The 6889-nt window shown below is 45.1% G+C and overlaps 1 long non-coding RNA gene across 1 annotated transcript; it reads right to left on the bottom strand.

Moving 5' to 3' along the window:
• Positions 1-346: 346 nt before the first annotated feature.
• LOC144145290 (uncharacterized) lies at positions 347-6603 on the bottom strand. Its single transcript, XR_013317466.1, has 3 exons — positions 6396-6603; positions 5702-5788; positions 347-950 (listed from the first exon to the last, which is right to left on the bottom strand). It is a non-coding gene; the product is annotated as an uncharacterized LOC144145290 (long non-coding RNA).
• Between the last annotated feature and the right edge of the window lie 286 nt (positions 6604-6889).

Genomic DNA, 6889 nt, shown 5'->3' with positions numbered 1-6889 from the left:
AGTGCATATTCAACCAACTAAAAACACGATTAACCGGTCGCGGGGTAATCTCCCCGAGATACACATGCGCACTCTGCGCCACCGAACCTATAAATAACCGAGACCTTTCACCCCCTTTCATTGTGATCAAGGGACCAGTAGGGGCCCCAAAATGTCTTTATTTGTTTATTTGTTTTTGACCAGGCGAGTGCCTGCTTGTATTTCATCAACACCGAACTAACCCGCCTGAATCACCACTTTATAGACATTGAGAAATTCTTTGAATTGGTTTATTGTAGCAAGCAACCACTTTATGGACATTGAGCAATTCTTTGAATTGGTTTATAGTAGCAAGCTGCCTTGTTTATTTCCTTATTTTTTTTGCATTTCCTGTCTCATTTGAAATTGGGAGACCAGATAGCTTTTACTACGAGTCATGCACTGGTGACAACAAATATTTGATTTCACTTTAAACAATTTTGAGTTCTGTTTTATTGCTCACCAGCCAATGACCTGAAATATAAGAGGCTCTTAAAACATGTGCTGGCATTTCTTTCCTGCACTGTAGTACAACTAATCATGACTTTTATCATATTTTGTTCACAAATTGTAATATTTAGAAAGTATTCAGCTGAATGAAAACGTTATTTCAGAAGCATGCGCAATCAACAAGGCCTCAATGACTCTCCCCACGTGGTTCACTTGTTTCTGTCACAAATAACCTTATTGCAGCCACATTCCACCCAAGACGAAGGTAACATACCCTCTGGGATGATGAATATTTAAAATGCCTTACGAGTAAGTGCTCAGCACATGAAATTGTGGTATTAAAACAGAAGATCCGTCTGCGGCATCCTTCACTTGGGGCACCGCTTGATCACAAACTTCGAGAAGCTGAAAAATGCTCCATGCGCCGCTCCAGCCAGCAGAAACAATGAAGGACGCAAGTTGGTAGGTGGACCGTTGGCATCCTGCGATTCTGAAGATTTTTATTTAGTAGATGCTCTTCTTTTTGTACCATTGTTCATTTTTCCTTTAACAAGCAGCTGAACTCCTGCAGGTTCTACGAATCATACAAGCATAATAAAATGCAGCAATGCAGAACAATTGGCAGGTTACCTCAATTTTTCTTTTCTAGGAATGAAAACAATGTAGGTAATCTATACACCACTACAATCAAACCTTTCAATTTTTACCTACTTCACTCCTAACAAGCCCGCATACACGTTAGACATGTGAGAAAGCTGCTACATTTATGCCCACAAACTTAATCAGTCATCAGAAATCGGCAGGGAACGACGTGTTACCTTTAAATGGCACTTTTTTTGTTCAAAACACGTAAATGGGCGAGAAAGGCCCATAACTATGATTTCGTACCCTTATCTGGAATGGTTTTCAGGCAATGCTTACATCTCACTTCAGTACCTTCAGGTGGTGGAGATCTTTGAAAACTCATTGCGGGCAAGTGGGTTGTGTTCAAGCTCTCGTATCTTGCCAGCATATGCTGGATTCCAGCATTCCCAATTCAACGTGACGACTCGAATGTGGTGGATGCAAGAAAGAATAAGCACACGCCAAGGGCGTAGCCGGGGGGGGGGGGGGTCCAGGTGCTTCCCCCCCCCCCCCCCCTTCTTCATAATGTTTTATGCCAAGGCTGGGGTGCGGTTTAGGCAGCCTGAAAAACCGCCTGAAGTTACCTGCAGTTTTAAGGACATTCTTGCTCACATAAAGCTGAAAACAAGGGCTATGTCAACGTCTGATCCCTGCGCCCGCTCCAGATGCTGTACCTGTCAATATATACAGCCCGGCTGCATTTCGCGCCGGATACACCGACAAGCGCCGGGAACCTGCCGCGAGCCGATCAAAACAGCCCCACTGTTTCAATGGCGGAACAGCACGGCCGGGGAATGGCAGAACAGCAGGAAAAGCCTCATATAGGCTTACATGTGGTCGGGAGCGTGTCATTCCTTGTCTTTACACTGGTACAAAGTATAATCACATGACAGAGCATGTCGCTGTATTTTGTTCAGTCAACTATCAATCCTTGATATGTTTATTTTTCTACCGACATCGCATTTCATTGACTATTGCAGATCCATAATTTCTGCTGCATAAAAAGCATTGCTCTGCCCATGTTGTATTTCCTCCACATCAACAAAACTACACAATTCTCCTTATTGCGGAGCTTTGTTTTTTTGGCACTATTCCACTGTTTCCTTGACCTCCCTCTTGGTTAGAATCAGCATTCTGTATTTGCTTAACCGGAATTTTACTGAAGCCATGTCTGTTTTGATTTAACAGATAGAAATATACTGAAATTTAAGAAACGTGCAACAAGCTCAACATTCAACAGCAGTGCAATAAGGTGTTCTGCTTAGCGCAAGTTTACTACTCACGTTACTAGCACAAAAAATAACAAAAGGCGATTACTTAAGGACGAAGACGCACGTTTGCTAGCTTCACCGCCATAATATACGAATGCGCCGCATGTACAGTCCACTGCGATTCGATGGTTGTCGCGGGAAAGCTACTCTTTCAAACGAAGCAGAAAGAATACCAGCTTTAGCAAATATTCCATGCAAGTTTCGTTATCGTCGGCGTAATAAAGGGCAACGAAGTCCAAGTCTGTGCTTGATAACAACGAATGTACAGCTTGAAACCCAAAAGGTTGGCAAGTCAGTCGTGCGGGCCATTGTTGTATCATGGAACAGCCAACAAGGGAGCGAAGAGTGCGAAATCTCGATTTTCATGGTTCCGAAACGAAACCGTGGGCTGGTGGCACGCTTGGCCGCTCGATGCTGGCGCGATAACCTTCAAATCGTGCTCGACTGTACTTCATAGCTGACAAGAAAACTTAAAGGAGCCATGAAGAGAAAATACAACTTTGTTTAATTTGAAAGAACTACGATTCAGTATCTCACTCAGCTCCATTAGAGCCACAAAAGATGTTTTTTAACGAAAAAAAAAGCAAGAAGTATTTAAAAACTTTCAAATTTTGCGCCACAGTGACGCGTTATGAGCGAGAATGACGTCATATGGCCCAACAATAAAACATAATTTTCAGTGCGTTAGCTGCACGTTAGCATTCAAGTGATGCGGTCAAATGGAACTAGAGGCCCCATTACAGACGTCCAGTCATGTGTCGTCGAGACAGGTCAGTTAGGTGGCCCCCAATCGCACAAACAAGGTTCCGTGACGTCATAGAAAAGTTGCGGGAAATTGGCTAGGGGGTCGCGACTGCTTCAAACGTTTTCTTTCATATCTCCGTTATTTGTTCGAAGATTGCGATGATATTGGTATCATTGTTATCGGGACTAAGCAGTCTTTCTAACAAACCCAACTTGTATTTTGTCTTCATGGCTCCTTTAATAGTCCCTTTTCTAAAGGAAAATCTAAAACACGAGAATCTTGATAGCAAACATTCAGTGTTGGCCTCCACTTCCTCCCGACGAACTTCGGGGACCGCGCGCCACTCACGAGCGCACTCATGATCACGCTCACGAGCGCGGGTCCGCCTAACCACCTGCTCTGCGGACGAATGATTCGCCCGTGGTCTGCCCATAGACCAGCGAACGGGAATTTAGGTGATCCTAATTATCATCACCATCTAAGCTCCTTAAAGGAGCCATGAAGAGAAAACACAAGTTTGGTTCATTCAAAAGATTGTCTCGTTAGAATCATACTGACACCACTTTTAACGTAAACTTCGGTCAAATAAGCTACATAATTAGGAAAAACGGGAATGGTCATGCGACCCACCAGCTCATTTCCCGCAACAGAACCTATAATGTCACATGAGCTAAGCTCTGCGATTGGCGGAGGCTGGCAGAAGCAGACGCCAATTAGGTAGAGCTTACAATCTAGACGAATGAGCGATTTGCGCTTAAATTTAGGGCACATTCTTTACAAAGCAATAAGAATGATGGGACAAACAGTGGAAGTTACGAAAGCACATGTAAACATAGAAGTACTGATGCGTTCTGCTGTTCGTACTGCGCACAGCATGCTTGGTTTAGCTGCACAGCACTGAGGGGCTTGGGGTTGTCTCAGACGACACTGGCCGATTGACGCAAGCAACGGTGTCTTACGTGACCCCATTTGTCGAGCGAGCACTGTTTCAGGGAACGAATATTTTCTCCCAGAACAACAACAAGCCAGATTTAAATGCGGGCAAAAACAAACCAAACGCTTGATGATGATGATTAAAGGCCTCCCCTTTGAATCGGGGTGACGGCGTGCGCCATCTAGCCTATCTTAGTAGTTTGATTGCCACGGTATGGTGGCGCCATCTAGGTTACAGAACGTAAAAAAAACGCGGGAACAAACCAACACTGCTGTACAGGGTGGAGACAACCTTTGAACGGTCCCGTGCCGCCGCAATTGGGCGTTTCCCACGAGACCTAGCAACGCGAAACAGACAATATGATTCAAACTTCTTCAGTAAACCGCGTTGCGGCGATAATTTTAGCGCGGTTTTGACACAATGACTTGCTTCGGCGGTGAGCGAGCAACCGAAAATGGCGGCGCCAGCGTATACGTGTCTCTGCCCTGTACGGCGGATGCGTGAATGAAGGTACTCTAGGCTGCAGAGCGGTCGGTTCCTGTGATGTCATTTGGGACCACGAGAACGCACGATTGAGCGGGAAAATCAAAAATTTTAACCTAAATTGTTTAATTTCTCAGTGAATAAAGCCCCGTTTGTATCCAGACAAGCGCTGGGGGCACTATAAAACACGAAATCTTTCGAATAAAACCAACTTGCATTTTCTCTTCATGGCTCCTTTAAGGTGGGCTTTACAGTTAGCGTTGAGCATACACAAATCGCATGTTAAAGTCAGTTATTTCAAGCATCGTTTTCAAAACAACGCGCAAGATGCCTTGCCTACATATTTCCCCGTCCCATCTTTTGGTCGACCACGGCTCCCCCCCCCCCCCCCCCCCCCCCCCGAAAAAAAATTCCTTGCGCCTGGAAAACGCCCAATCAGGAGTACGTTCAGCATGCACGTCGGTTGTTTAAAAAAAAGGGTGTAATGTATTGCTCAGAAGACTCAATGCTTGCACGCATCTTGGAGCAGCAACGGCCTTGGCAGATGTGTTTGAGTGGTTTTCCTCTCTCATAACATCCACAGTGCTTTCAGGAAAAGCCCCAGGCCTAGCAATTAGCATGTTCCAGTTAAGAATAATGCTGCGGATACTTTACATTTTTCAAATCTTTTTCTTTGTGGAAGGATGTTTCTTTATTGGCGGTACAGCACTAGCGTGCGTAAATCGCAGCCTTCAGAACCCCAATTAGGCCTGTTTAAATGGTACAGGCAGTTACATAACTATTTGAAAAAGTGGACTGCAAGGACTGTCAATTCACATGATAAACATCCAAAAAATAGCTGAAAACAGAACTGGTAAGGCTTTATCGAAGACTAAACTACAAAGGTAATAACATTTTTGTGTCACCACCTAAGAAATATGGCTTCACCGTAAACATGACTAACACCAGGAAGTTCGTATACATGGTGATTAACTGCTACGCCCACATTATGATTTTGGGTGAAACTTTGAGTTTTCCGAAATTAGCAATAAAGGTTGCCATTGAGCGCCTACATGTTAGGTTATGCATGAAACACCAATAATTGTTACGGGGGAGAGAACTTGTACATACAAGTGATCGAACAATATTCAAGTATGATAGCCCACTGTGCTACCAAAACTGTGTTTGAAAACTTACGTTCTGGCGGCCAAACACTGTTGACAATGCTTGTGGCTCTTGTCCGGTTGAATGGAGGGACGTGATGCGCTCAGACCGTCCAGAGGTCTAAAACGGGATGACACATGATTACCACACATGCAAGAATGGAAATGATTAGGTGCACGAATGTTACGTCTCGGGCAACACAACATTCAGCCAAAATCACTGCCCGCGTACCGCGGCACCGTACACATAGTGAGGTGGCTCGCCGCAAACGCAACGAAGCTTGCGAGGCGCGCACATTCGCTCGCAAACGATTCTCCCTCGCAATTCCCAACACGGCACAAACGACTGCGGTGATCAACGAAGCCGAAAACGCTGCGCAGCACAGTTTAGAGGAGTAGCCGCCCGTGTTCTGATAAACTACGCGTAAGACGTGGTTCGCAGTGGTGAACTCCGAAGCTGTTCAATATAGTGCTGCGGAATTGGAAACGTTACTGAGTTACTGAGCGCCACGGCGTTACTGAGCGCCAGTGCGTTTAGCGCTCAATGCAAGCACCACAATCTTTCGCACATCGCCTTTCTAGAGACGAGCCCTCTAGGTTCAACCTCGCCAGTTCAGTTAAACAATTCACACACGCGTGCTCCTGTTAACGAATCCTTAAAGCGGCGATGACAGCTACAAACGACATCCAGTGACAAGAAAGGCGGCAAATGTGACGAGACAGCTTACCGAGAGGAGCCGACGCAGAAGAGCGAGCGACGTTCAGAGGCAAGCGCCAAGCGAAATTCGCCGTCTTCAGGTGGCAAAGTTGTTCTCAAATACTTCATCGCGAAGTCGAACACGACAGACACAACCGAAGACGACGAGGTGCCCAATTAATCATAATAACTGCGCTTGTTTAACCGCACACCACAGTAAACACGTAAACAATCGATGAAAGACGGATCACGGGGTATCTGTTCCGGAATCCGGCCACGCCGCCGCGCGCCGTACTCAGGGAATCGGCCGTTGGCAGGGAGTTGCGTAAACAAATTAAAACGACAACAATAAATAATTGCCTCTTTTACTGAATATAACATAATCTTTAGGTTTATTATTTATTGTGTGTATTATAATAAAGAAGCTTAGATATTTAAAGTTTACAAACACAAAACGCGAACTGAAGCTTTTGGCGCTCGATTTGAACGTTAAAAAAAAGCAGCAGATAGTAAGATAACACTGCG

The sequence above is a fragment of the Haemaphysalis longicornis genome, unplaced genomic scaffold, assembly GCF_048455015.1.
Source record: "Haemaphysalis longicornis isolate Haplotype H1 unplaced genomic scaffold, Haemaphysalis longicornis Haplotype H1 scaffold_7, whole genome shotgun sequence".
NCBI classification, from domain to species: Eukaryota; Metazoa; Arthropoda; class Arachnida; order Ixodida; family Ixodidae; genus Haemaphysalis; species Haemaphysalis longicornis.
Note: the sequence above shows the minus strand (reverse complement) of the source record. Positions and strands in the feature narration are given on the sequence as shown.